The following is a 14324-nucleotide window of genomic DNA, read 5'->3' on the forward strand; positions in this document are numbered from 1 at the left end:
AAACACAAGTGCATGTCCTTCACCTCAAGACACTTCCTAGACTCCTTTAGGTACAGTGTAAAAGTATGAAATAGACTGTTTTTGTTGTTGTTGCTGTTTTCTAAAATAAACTATTTTGCAACCATTCCCCTTTTCATCACCTATATCCCCCTGTTCACTTCCATGGATTCAAATCACTAGCTATATTAACAGCATCTCCATATCAGAAAATCCTGGAAAAGGTAAAGAAATACAACACATTTACAAATCTTGAAAATACTACAAGCAACCATCCGTACTGTCAAAACCCAAAAGGTATTCCAGTGCCCCTCAAGAGCAAAGCAGACAGCTCCACCAGTTACATCTCTTACACCTATAGGTGGCACTAGCTATGTTCGTAACATCTCAGCCCATGATTTCATTTATTTTTGCGGACCTTGACTACAGCTTCTTGTCTCATTTCTCCCTTGCTGTCAGTAGAGGTGTTAATCACAGACTTTAAATACATTCAGAAACACTTTCAGCCACACTACTCATGCATTTAGAAAGCAGAAACAAACTCTCTCCATGTCTGCCAGTTCACACACCTCTACCACCTGGGAATATGCCAATGTTCTCTGGATGTCCTCAGATATTAAGGCCAAGTAGTTGCAAATACCAGTCTGAATCGTACTTCTCAGGATAGGTCTCTTAAAACGTTAGGGGATATTTAACATTATTCTCCCAGACCAGTGTCTGGTGAAGAGAGGAAGCAAACCTACCAGGCTCCCAAGGAAAGCAGCATCAACCCACGATTCACAGTTCACACAAAATTTGACAATGCGACATTGACTATTTTTTGAGCCAAAGATCTTTCTAGATTATAACCACTAAGCTAAGCAGCAAATGTTTTTCCTGTCACATGAGAAATTTCTGAATTTTGGCAAAGACCCAAAACCTGAAAAATAATGCTGTTCAAAAAGACAAATGAATAGAAGTCACTAAGATTAAATTGTTAAAATATTTCATGCATGTATTTTTTTTTCTTATTCTTATTAAATCTTTAAATTATAAATTAACTAAAATACTGTAATGAAAATATTGGCTTGAATTATAAAAGAGTAAACTGTTCTTGAAAATTACAAAAGGGAACATTTCAAGAAGACACCCACCCCCTGCATGAAATGTTTCAGATTCATTCAGAACAGGCCAAGATGACCCTTTCTTACAAGCAGGTTTTATTGTTGTTTCAGTGAACCTGAATTTTCCAAAAGAGGAAACAAGGAGTTAAAATAAAAAAGGTTTAGACTTACTCATTGAGTGTCCTATTTCTCTTCCTTGCAGTCTGCTAAGTTTTACCCTCCTGTTTTCTTTAATTTTATGATTCATTTTATTTATTTTATTTTATTATTTTATTTTATTTTATTTTATTTTATTTTATTTTATTTTATTTTATTTTATTTTATTTTATTTTATTTTATTTTATTTTATTTTATTTTATTTCTCTAATTCTGAGAGCCAAAATGTTGGAGAATAAACGTATTAGATTTTTTGCCCAAACTCTGGTGTTTGACCTTTACAAACAGATAGTACCCTCACACCCTGCTCCATCCAGAGAGAGCTACAAGGAAGACTTTACTCCAGAGACACACAAAACTTTTCCAAACAGCCCAGGAATTTCCTCAGCTTGCTCTGTCTTCAGCTGTGTGCCCAGAGCACAAGAAGAAGAAAAGATGGATCAAAAATATATTGAGGGAAGGACTAATTTCACGTAACTTCAACCATCTAAAATGGAGATGTCTATTTGAAACCACCCATTTAGGATCTGTCAGCACTCAGTGGAGCGTGCTGATTCATCTCAGCCTGAAGCAACTCCTTGTGGGATGAGTTGCCCTCCAGAAATGTCTCTTGGGTGCCTACCGAAGAAGCCTGCAGAACTCGCTTATACTCAGCACATCACATTATGCCGGAATAGTTGACCTGATGGCAAAGACCCCATGCACATACCCTGAATGCAAATGCTGCTTTTGGGAACAGAGTGTATAGGGGCGGATGTTTGCCTCCTTCCCCTCCTGGTCTCCCTAGCTGGTTGCCATCTGTATCACAAGGCTTTTAAACCTCAGGCCATCTTTGTGCCGTTGTTTGGATGGCTTGTTAGATGTTGTGCTATCCTGCTCTTCCCTTTTCTTCTTAGCCTCCAGAGAAAATACAAATATTACGTACTAAAATTACTGGTCTTTTCTTTACAAAAACAGGCCAAGAAGCATTCAGAATATAAAACATTGCATATACCCTAATATAGAGGCTGAAGAATTCGAATTCATTCTTGTTGCAACATTCTTTTATTCCACTTTCCAATTGTTTATTTAAATATTTAAATGATTAGTTATTGTGCGACTTAATTAAAAACAAACAAAAAAACACAAACAAACAAAAAAAAACCACAACTGTTTCAACACTTCAGCTCTGTTAAACTACATTTTACACAAGAATTAGTGTGAATTTTACTGCTATATTTTCCTAACTTATTAAAAGGGCTGTACTTTACAAATAAAACTGCAGGATGGATTTATTATTTACAGTCCTAGTCCTAGCCTTCGTATCTACTTAATATGTGTAAAGTGTTTAGTTTTCCAATGTAGTCCAGCTGCATCACTGGAATCAAACTTGTAATTGCCTCTTTGGGATTTAAAACCATTACAGTTGTGCTTTTATGTTCTCTTTTGTTTTGCTTGAATCACTTTTTCAGGTCTATGAAGTACAGCTGGCACAATAAAAGTTTGATCAATGCATAACCAATGCAGTGTATATTTCTTCCAGATATATAAAACCCAGGTGAAAAATGTTAATCTATGAAAATTATCTTTGTCAGCTACTTATTCTTGGAATTTAAATCGGTTTCAATCTTGAGGTATATGGTTTGGCCTGGGGTTTTCCAGTCTGGGTTTTTCAACAGTTTCTTGTAATGTGTGCATTTGACATATTAAAATGAATGATTGCCTGATGTAAAGTTTCAATTACCAGGGCAGATTTTTTTTCTCATACTGTGATACTTGAATAAAATTATCCCGGAACCACAGAAGTTAGCATTGGAAAAATCCTGCACAAGCAGCCTTTATTTCCTTAGCAATTTTGGATCCTATCACGCATCATTGACATTGATGCTATTGGATCATCTACTCAAATCCTTTAGGCCTCAAAGTCATGCTCTGGGCATACAGGAAATAACCAAAGCTCTGCCAAGAAACTGAAAAATTAAACCATTCAGATTTGGCAACACAAGCTGGTCTTCAAGTTCTGGAGTACATTAACCTGGTAGACAATTAATTCTCGTTCCCTCACACTGATTTTAGTGGCTTTCTCCATGTAAAGACTGACTCTTCTGGAATTACTGATGGAGAAAAGTATTCTTCAGCAAGAGCCAGGATTTCAGAGTCTGGTCTTTAACTAACATTATTACATAATACTCTCTAAAGTCAACTGTAAAATAAAGTATAAAACAGGGAAAATGCCAGTGTACGCCTTTTTGATGGTAGATAGCAATGTATAAAAACACGGTAGGTGTATTAACATAAAACTGTAGTGCCAGTTTAAAGGTGGTGTTGCCAGATCTCATGGTTTCAGCAAGTTTCACAATATTTGATGTTTGTCTCTGAATGCTCAGTTTCAGGAATTAAATGATTACATCAGACTCATGAGCAAGACCACAAATAAAATGGACCAGATTTGTAAATAAATCTTAAAGCCAACTTCACACTAATAACACCATTAGCAATTAAGACCCCAGACTCCCCCATTCTGTTCATGACATACATAGTACATAACAAAGCCCTGTATGTTTTCTGAACATTGATTGACCTTGTTCTCAGGCAAAATAAGGTGTGTAAGCTGCCCATACATCCCAGCAGAAAGTCTCTCTCAGCCACTGCAATGTTTTAAGGAATAAGCTCAATCTATAAAGGCATCACAGCTTGAGTGGTAATCAAGTCTGGACTTCCTACTTCCTACTTCCTTGTCTACACAGTAGGTCTGGTCTTGCTACACATGCAAGACAATTGCTTTGTGGGGGCATGCATAAGGCCAGAGTCCCTAGCAGTTACAAGAAGGCTCTCCTAGACTATCTTCAGATAGGTATTATGATCCCATCTATATGAACAGAACTTACATCAAAACATAAATGTGGCTTGGCTGAACACGTGAAGGGAAACAACTGTTTCTACGGTACATGTGACTAAAGTCTGATTGCAATGGAGACACTCATACCTTCAAGAGCAATAGTGATGTTTCTGGACAATATTCACATTTCTTCTTCCTGTCTAAACCAAAACTAATTCTAAGATTCAGGTTTCTGGAGCTTATATTCATCTTTATAAATTCAAGGCTTGTTTTCTGTATGTTGAAATAAATACTTAAAATCCATAGGAATGCCAAGCCTTCCTCATTTTATCTTTCACCATACGATGAAGATATTTTGCATACACAAACACAGTCGTATAAATTTCCAATTAATACTCACTAGAATGATTTTGCTGTTCTTACATACCTTGCTGTCATAACTGGGTGTAACAAGAAAAGATTCACAAATGCAGTATGTGCTATCTAGTTTTAAAAACAAAGAATATGCACAAGATAATCAAGTTTATCATTCAAGGGAAGATATTATTCACCAATGTCACAAACCTAATAGAAAAGACCCAGACATATTCTGGGATGTTCACTTTAAATTTCTATTAAATAGATGGCTTTTTATTTACTGTCCAACCAACATGTATGATGTTTCTTCTATACTAGATTACTCTCTTCAATTGTCCCTCAAATTAAGACTCTCACTGTATTTGGTCAGGAAGACCTTACCCTACAATAGATATCTACAAGAAAACAGCCATGCCATCAGAATAAGATTCCAAGGAAGCTTTTTCTTTTTCTGTTTATTCACCACATAGCTATCACCTACCTCCCCATTTATGTGTTGTTCTCCTGCATTTTCTGCTCATTTCCCATCTGCTTCTTGGGAAGCCACTAGTAGCAACTTTTCTAAAATATGTTAGCGATTGAAGAATTTACTCTGGCATGATTTGGCAGATCTCATGAAGCTTTCCAAAAACATCTAATTTCTTTATTTTTAACTGATTTCAGACACATGTAGTTACGGAAGATCATGTTCTGACAACCTTCTCCAGACAACCAGAATAAGCATGGCTATTCCTGATCTCCACTGACTGTATACAGAGTTCAGATCTGGCAATTGTAAACAGCAAATGCCCTGGATTGCTTACCTCTTTCTAGAACTTAAGCCATAACATCTCACCTGAAAACAGTCTTCAGATATATTTGAATATAATCAGATATATTGTGGGGGTTTCTTGCACTGTTTTCTACCTGGATAAAGTTAAAAAAATAATAACAAAAACAACAATGGCAACAACAACAAAACAAACAGACAGATGTCTTCAAAACACCACCAACAGCAGCAAAACTCTTTTTTATTGAAAGTCAGTGGGCCAAAGGCACCTATATTCCTGCCAGTTTTGAAAATTTAATTTGGGATTTAGGAAGTACAGGTCCTTGCTATGAATTCTTCTGTGTAAGACCTTTCTCAAGAAGAGGTTTCTAGCACCCTCTCAAGAAACACCTATTCCCACTCCTTCTCTGTCAAAAATTACAGCCTCTCTATTGTGATGATGTTTTTGTGATTATGCTCAAGACCACCTTTTATTTATTTTCTCAAAAACAAAGAACACCCCACCACCCTAGATTATTTCACAGAAATGAAAAAATGGCAGTACTATTGTGAAGAACTGGTGCTAAGATAGAAAGGGAATTTCCTAAAATGATTTTGCATCCAAATATTTTATAAAGTAGCATTTAAATCTAAAGTATTTATGTCCTTGTAGGGTCAAAGTCCAGCAAAGTGGGCTTCTCCCATCCTCAGTCCCCATACCACCATCGCATTCCAGCATGGAAGTATGTGAGTTAAAGAATCAAATGCTGTTGTAACTCTGACATGTCTCATTGTCTTTATAAAAATATCCATACTGCAGCTAGTTTTTGCCATCATAATGAGACTTGGTTTCTCAAGTTTTAGGTCAAATCAAGCATTTCCAAAACAGCTCCCTGTTTTCAACTGTAGAGATTATAATCTGAAAAAAAAAAAAAAAAAAAAAGCAAAAAAAAAAAAAAGCTCCAGCAATAGATCTGCAGGCTCTGCTGTTGTAATTTGTATGTTGTGATGTGTCTATGAAGCTTAGTTCATCCTTATAATGCAACATTCAGGTTGGGTAGCTGCACTACATTCTACATTGTGCTTATTTAAAGCAAAGCAAGTTATTTTTCTTTCACAGCACAGTAACGTTTCACTGTGAATATTTGCAGCCACTACAGGTGTACACATAGGAGGCAGAGTAACAGAAGACTTGTTAATTTATTTTACCGGTGGGATATAATGGTTCCTCAGCACCTCTCATCTTCCCTCCTAGAAGAAGGAGGCATGAGGAAAACATTGTACTGTGTGTCTTTCAAATTTGTGCTTTCTGCCATATTTGTACAAAGACCTACCACATCATTTGTAATGCTGCCCTCTCTAGAACTGCTGCTTCCCTCACGTAATATAAGCAACAAGATGTACCAAGCAGGAAGGATAATACATGTTCATCCATATTTAGTCTCACATCTCTTGGCTCTCATGAGACATGCCACACCAGCATGTTCTGGAGGATGAAAGTCAAATGCTTAACTATCAAAAAATGCCATGTGGAGATTCATGTTCAATACAGCCTTTCATCTAAACTGCCACAAAGCATTCCCAACCCACAGTCATCATCAAAAAGGAGAAGACAGTTAGCCTCAGTCTCATTCAGACCTAAACATCTACCCTGAAGTAACCACAAGAGATGAACTTTAAAGCCAATGCTAACCATAATTACTTCATCATTTGGCCAGCTCCTCCACTAACCAGGAACTCAGCTCCCACAGGGTGCCGAGCCACCACCAGCTGGTTCTCCAAAACCCTTTTTGTCAAGCTTATGGTATGACTTGGATGAAGTTGGAAACCTTGTGTTAGTAAGCCTCTTTATTGCACTACCGGTATTTCTGGCAATATTTCTTATCCCCTGCACATACCACCCCTGAATGGAGGGGCTGCTCTGGCATGCTCAGCCGCAGCAGGTGCATTAAGACACATACTGGAGTGACCCAGAGAGAAAGTGTGCTTCCAGCCTGTGCTCCTTGAAATGACACCCCTGTATCCCTCTTTTGCCATGCTCTCTCCTTCACCCACCAGCCACATCTCGTTGAGAGATGACAGATCAGGAGGGAAACCACAATACTGTACTGCATAAGCATGAGAATGAGAGCTAATTTATGAGAGAATGAGAGGTGGAAGTTGGTTGTGTAAGACCTGCACCTAACGCATGAGCCTTGGCTACTTGCACTCTTCTCTGTGAGCCTGTCAGCTTTCAAGCACCTTCCTTCTCTCATGAACTATTATGGTGTTTGGTGTTGTGGTTAAAAAGAAATTTCTTGGGGTTTCCCCTTCGCTGGAAGTCCCCTGGTTAAGGCTGTTGTTGCTGAGGAAGTCTCTGCAGCCTTTCCTCTGGTCAAGGGCTGAACCCTGTAGTCTCAATCTTTAACTTTCCTCTGACTCCTCTGCAACACTGGCTGCTGGAAGGCTTCTCCCTGGGGTGAGGAAGACACCTGCTTGCGTAAGTAAGATATTTTGATGAATCTCTTTACATGTGCTCAGGCCAAGTATGCTGCCAGGGCCTGCAGAGTGCTCTCTCTCCTTTTCAAGGTAATGAGATTTTCTGCAAAGCGGCCACCATTTAAGGTCATTTCAGGTTTTTCCCTTTTGCCTCACTGGCATTGGCTGGGTTCAAGCTATTCCCAGCCACAAAGATTTCACATAAGACAGAAGAAAATGAGAATGGCTGGTTTAATAAGGCTTTTGACAAGCAAACTCCTTGCTCTCTGCAGACCAGAGAAGTACCCACACACACGAGCTGGTGCCCCTGTTAAAATAATGTCAGCTGTCTCATTGTCACTGAGCACAGACATGAGGCCTTCAAGAAATCAGTGAAGCTTGGTGACATCATTACTTCAGTTTGAGCTGGAAACTCCTCCTTTGTCTGGAGCAAGTATTGCCTTCTGAACGCAAAGACACAGTAAAAAGAATTATTATAAAAGGTGAGGCAGCTTCCTACAGAGCACCCACCACAGAGCTGAACTCCCTAGGTCTCACCACTTTCAGCAGTGGGAAACAGGTGTCTCCAGAAACGTTGGACAATGAGTATATAGTTCTGCAATTACAGAGAGCTGGGTCGCTGAATACGTACTGGTAGTGTCATCTACCAAGAATGCTTATGGGAATTAAAAATATATGCTCTCTTCCCTCTTCTTAGTGGGCTTTTTGTGCTTGCTGCTAGCAATTTCATTCACAGTTTCTGCATAGCAGCCTGAGTTTTCATGATTGAAGCAGTCTCACTAATATTAACAATTCCCTGGAGCCTGAGGCTTCACCTCAATAACTATATTTTCTAACTGAATGTTTTGCATTTCACCTGGGTGACTACCACATCAGCCTAATACTGTCCAATAGGGGTTTCCTCTGTTAGAAAGGAGATTTCTTCCACATTACAGTCTCTAGTCATAGGAGGATTTCCTCATTTCTTCCTTCAGGCAGGAAGTTGTATTAATTTGCTAAGCTTTCCAGTGCTGGGCCGTGTAATGGGCAACACCTTTGCAGATGGAGTCCTGCTCACAGATACCTGTCAGGGGAAAACCTCATAAGATATGTTGAAGTTGCCCTCTGAAATCTTCACAATTTTACAGGCAAAATTTCCTCTTTGCTTTCTGCAGTTACTTTGGTGGTAATACTGTATCTACCTGCCTTGCTTTTCATAAATGACCTCAAAAGAGTCTGTTGTTTTCACCCACATTTGGGTAATTGTTTCCTCCATGTCAGGCAAGATCAGCTGCTGCCTCCCTTTTTAGGTCCAATATGCACACACAAAGGTTTCTTGCAGCAATAGCCCTGCCAGGTGGAGCAAACCCATTATTTTCTGCTTTAACATGGAATGATCAGCGCAGTGATGCTGAAGTGGGAGAACATGTTTCCATTTCCAACACGTATTTTGGGTAGTGCCATATGAAGGGAATATTTTTCTGGCTCTGGCCACAGCTTATTTGCTTCTTTGCAAAGCAACTTGCTGCACTTTCTGAATTAAGATTCACTTCATTTTTTTTTATTTTTTATTTTTTTTTTTTTTCTGGAGTTATTCTTGTACAGACCCTCTTGACACAATCCCTTCATTCAAAAGATTATGTCATCACTTTCTGTTTCTTGCCTGGTAAGTGCTGCTGCGGCACGTCTGCTCCTTTACTTCTTCCTCCCCTTTTGCAACATGCTGTTCAACACAACTGCAGTCAAGAAACTGGTCCTTAAGGTATTTGTCTTCTGGTCTTGCATTGTGCTTTCGAGGTATACCTTCACAGCTTAAAATGCTGCACTGAAGTCTTCCTGGTCAGTAAGATGCTAGAGATTTGTCAGTGTCATCGGGGAGTTTGTGATCAGTTTCATTGGTAACTGTACAGTATCTATGTGCTGATTAAGCTCCCGATATCCAGGAAATACATCAATAGTATAATTTTTCCATCTGAACATCATTTTGCTGTTTTGAAATCTCTGATCTCTCAGTCCTTGCACTGTGGAGCTTCTTGCAGTAGTGCTGTTTCAACTGTTGCTTGCAAAGCACTTCCTTGTGGTGGGACTTTCCGTGTTTTCATAAAGCATTTTATTTCTTTCCTAAGGCAGCAGTGTCCTTCAAGTTCCAGATTTCTGCCCCTTCCCAGCTGTTATGGAGACCCTGTGACTTCTGCTGATCTCAGTAGCCAATATTAATAGGTAAGTAGTCACCCAACACATTGTTTCCAGCTTGCTGGGGGAGGTTGTTTTACAGCACTCACTTTTTTCATGATGCCTCTTGACTAAAGTCCTTAATTTGCTAAGCAGTGATTTACATTCTGCTGTGATCCAGGTTTAGTTTATGATTCCTGAATTTTGGCTGAGTGGTGGTATTCCCTCGTATCGGTCGCGTACCTCTAAGTTGTCATGTATGTTTTCACCTCCTGTCAACGTTCATGCTTCATGCACCCTTTTTCCAGGAAATCTCACGTGCCAATAACAGGCCAGCAGGTGTTTCCTACCAAATGTTGTGGCTGCTTGTCTCCCCTTCCAGCCTCACCTGCCTCACCCAGGACAGTCAGGTTGCATTCACAATACGCTGCAAAGTCCTGATAAATAATATCCTATAGCAAAGGACAGCATAGGCTGTCATTTTCTATCCTGTTGTACTCATTTTAGAGGTTTGGCCACCTTTAAATCAAAATCTTTAGTCATTTTGTCAGACACTGAAATTCGTTTACCTCTTTGTGCCTTGCTTATTAAAGCAGATGCTGAAATATCTGAACTGTTGATACCACAGCCTTGGGAAGTGATTTATTTTTGCTCTTTCCAGGATAAAGCCTATGCCTGCAGGCAATAAATAAATAAATAAATATCTTAGTTGTTAGAAAAATCCCTTTTTATTTGCCTCTGCTGTGAAATGGATTGCACAGCCACCAAGTTTTTATCAAGTGAAACCACTTTCTTTATCGGGACTGATTTACTGTTGTGTCAGCCAGACAGAAACTGAGCTTATGACCTTTCACTTTGTGCCTATATTCAATCTGAAATTCTCCAACACTTGGGGTGGAAGGTCTCCATATTTTGCTAGTCTTACTGACGCAGGCAATGTCAGAGTCCAAATGGAAGCTGGCTTTTGCCCTTCTTCTATCTCACAGATACAGATTACTTTACCCTCAGTATCAGTTTTGAATGTCACAGGTTTTTCCTTTGGCCCCATGCTGCTAATTAGACCTAGGAGGATAGCTGCATTGTGATCCTTTTCTTTGTGCTGTACAGTAGCCAAGAAGAGTGCTGTGTCACTGCTGCCGCTCTATTCTCTTTGGGGGTGCTCTCCAACTGCAGGCACCGTACACCCTGTACTTTTCTGTTTGCTTATGCGTCATGCTTCTGCAAAAGGGTTTACTTTGTGGTTGGAATCAAACAGCCTTATCAAAATGCAACTCTTCAATAAAGCTGAAATGAAGCATTTGGGTCTCATGAAAACAGAATGTTTTGCTATTTTGCACGGGGGATTTTAAGGAAAAGGTGAACAGCTTCTCAGTTGTTGAGTCTGAGAATTTCAGAAGGGAAAGGATGTCCCTAAATGGGCAGAGTATTATTTCCTTTTAGCACAGTTTTGATGGCCAGAATCTGAGACAATGTCAGAACACAGAGCTGTAAATACAGGAAGACACTATTTCAGTCTAGCTCCAAAAGCAAATTCACAGCTGTCTGTAGATTAAAACAAAAAACAGCTTGGTGACTTGGGAGCTTACAGACATGTAGATCTATGCATCTGTCTGCACTTTGGGCTGATGGGTACCAAGCAACCCTAACCTGCAAGGAGGACTGTTGTGTGCCTGGAGTGCAGAGAACCAGTAATACACCTTGTTCACAGGCTACGTGTCCTACATCAGGATCAACACCTAAATAACACAGTATCATGACTCCCGGGCCACAGTCAGCTCATATAGATATGTCCATCCGTGCCCCAAATAACTCTCACCTGCCTACAAGGCTAGATTTTTAAAGTCAACTTTCCTAAGGATGTGGATAAAGGGTTAAATGGGAGTAGCGTGCTGAAAACAGCAGTGGGAACAAATTTACCTCTGTAGGTCCAGAATGTATTTGGAATTCTGATTACATATTACATATTACATGGATTTGCTCAAAAGCAAGTTTGGTTGCTTGGTCCTATAGATTACTCTTCGATTTTTACCTGAGGATGATATTCACTAAGGACAAATTTTATTTTAAAATGTTTTCTCTCATTTGCTCTCATAATGCAATTGACTATGACAAGGTTTGTAAAAACTATTCTTATCAAAAGAATGATGACAAAATCTATATCTTCACCTGCAGTGATTAAAAAAAAAATATTTTAAGTAACATCACTTATCCATATTAATTCTTTCTTCATAAGATAGTTATTTACAAATTCTTTCTTGCCAATAATAGACTTAATTATTAAAGCAATATTTAAGAAATCAAATTTGTTCATGTTGTAATAATTTTCAAATGTTAATGTAACTTATTCCTAATTTATGTGTTAAATGTAGAATTAGAATGTCCTGATTGACATAAAAAAATATATATATTGCTTTTTATACCTTGCCACATAAGTTTAAAGGAAATATAGGGGTTGTCTTATTTCATAGGGATGATTACATTTTGAGTTATCTTGCATATATTTAATACGCCAAGGGCATCTTGAGAACTAATCAACACCTGCAAATCTCACAGAAATTAATGGATCCAAGTTTATAAGATATTCCTGTTGACTTAGGCCCAGTTTACATTTAGATTTTACAATCTAATGAAGGTATACCAGCAGACTCCCACAGGGGACAGAATTTTTACCTGCAAAGTAAATGTTAGCTTAAACTCATTCCTTGAACAGAGTAGAAATACCCTTTATTGCAAGTATAACTGTAGCTCTAACTGCTGTAGTTAAACTTTTAAGCTTAGTACCAAAAAAATAAAAATAAAATGAGGAGGAGCAAAGTGACTTGCCCACATTCATACCGTGATAAAGCAAAAGAGCTAGGGGAAACTGGTACAGGTCTTGAACTACAGTGTGATGTAAATGCACTGACCCAGTGATGGAATCTTCTGCAACACCAACACAAGTGTCAGAATCCCATCAACTGTTGAGCTCTTGTCAAAGCTTTTGGAAAAAGACCCAAAGAGCTTTCAGAGGGCTGTTTTGGGGCCAGCCCCGCTAATACCCTATCCCCAGTCACACTAGTCTTGAGGAGGACACAATTAGTCTCGCTAAGGGAGAATGGGTGGTTTCCTCCAACCATAGCAGAGAGAGCAGTGCAAAATGTTGCAGTAGGTACCAGGACATCTTCTACTGATCCCACACGAAAACCATCTCTGTTCTGCTCTGCCACTTGGAGAGGAGCATTAGTATTCATCCTACAGATATTACGGCATCTGAACCTATGACCTCTCCCCAGTATTCTTTCAAACCTCATGAAAACTGCAGGAAATTACTGTACCCTTGTATGTGCAGCGCACAGAGTTCAGGTATGCAGAGCAGAAGGATGTTTAGATGTTTACAACGAGGCACACCCACTAGAATGTCCAAAGAGGAAAAAAATGACAGTGCAGCACAACCTAGAAAGCTAATAATTTCTCCTGGGCTTCTATGGGCTCTGCCGAGTTTGACTTCTCAGCGTTAGCAATTGGTTAGTCAATGTAACTACGATGAGGGGAAACATCCCTGTCCCATCTATCACATGGCAAGGAGGCTCCTTACGGCTCCCTTTCGGCACCTAAATCAGGATATCTGCAGCTATCTTCTATCTTCCCTTAAAGACTGCACTGTTCAGAAGCCTTGCTGGGCTCCATGGTTGCAGTGGTTCATTGCAGGAAGGGGAAAATAATGGGAAAAATAGCTAAAAAGCAAAAAAAAAAAAAAAAAGTATATATATTTTTTAAATAGCAGTCTTAGTATCTTAGACCACATATTTGCACTCCATTCTTCTAACAAAAGACGTGATGAGCTTGCGCGCGCGCACACGCTTATGCTTATTCTATGCTTTTTTGCCTCATCTGGCAGCCGCTTTCCGGTCCAGCAGACACTAACATCTAATGAGTCAAACTTCCCATTTTCAGACTAATCAGTCGGCTGCACTAATTGCAAATGCAAATATGCAAATTTATATTAATTAATTACTCTGCTAATTAGTTCTGCGGTCTTTTTGGGGTAATAAATCATTGTGCAGTGGAAGGGAAACACGTCCTGTCCCATTTCACTCCACATAAAAATTTAATGTACTCATTGAAGAAAATATATATATAAAAAATCTATTCTGATAGCTTTGCTTCTACTGATGAGTCCCCTACAGAAAGGTATGATTGTGAGAAGCTTTCACATCTTCAGCAAATGCCATCACTAAGGTGCCTGTTAGCAATTTAATTATCACATTACGAGCTGCAGGAAAAGCCATTGCTGTGCTGCAGGCTGTGACTCTGAGCTCCGTAGTTCACACATTTTGCAGCAAATGCTGTTTATACATACATGAAAGATAATCTGGAGGAAAGTGCTCGGATTGCTCTACCTGAATGGATTGCTAGCTCCCAGGAAGCCAGATCTGCTAAAACCATCATAAGTATATGCGGTTCATTCCTCCAGCCTCACTAGATCACATTTGAATGGGTTGTCAGGAAAAAGGAAAAGTGGCTAAAGAAAAGACTC

At 39.1% G+C, this 14324-nt stretch overlaps 1 protein-coding gene and 1 long non-coding RNA gene across 8 annotated transcripts in view; one reads left to right on the plus strand and one right to left on the minus strand.

Moving 5' to 3' along the window:
• The window catches only part of NEUROD6 (neuronal differentiation 6), a 50116-nt gene that overhangs the window by 14606 nt on the left and 21186 nt on the right, over positions 1-14324 (plus strand). For 2 of the 5 annotated variants that reach the window (XM_038175348.2, XM_038175347.2), the window contains exons 1-2: positions 7524-7658; positions 9763-9856. The gene's annotated coding sequence lies outside the window, so the exon portion shown is untranslated. Of the gene's footprint in view, positions 1-7523; positions 7659-9762; positions 9857-14324 lie in introns of those variants that run through there. The other 3 variants (XM_038175350.2, XM_038175349.2, XM_072033280.1) reach the window with 2 other exon arrangements.
• LOC106015266 (uncharacterized) overlaps positions 1-14324 on the minus strand; it is a 52334-nt gene that overhangs the window by 4027 nt on the left and 33983 nt on the right. Inside the window, exon 3 of one of the 3 annotated variants that reach the window (XR_011806827.1) lies at positions 9378-10483. The exons of 1 other annotated variant lie outside the window; for it this stretch is intronic. This is a non-coding gene — a long non-coding RNA (uncharacterized lncRNA). One more of the 3 variants, XR_011806828.1, reaches the window with a different exon arrangement.

Source organism: Anas platyrhynchos, chromosome 2 (assembly GCF_047663525.1).
Source record: "Anas platyrhynchos isolate ZD024472 breed Pekin duck chromosome 2, IASCAAS_PekinDuck_T2T, whole genome shotgun sequence".
NCBI lineage: Eukaryota > Metazoa > Chordata > Aves > Anseriformes > Anatidae > Anas > Anas platyrhynchos.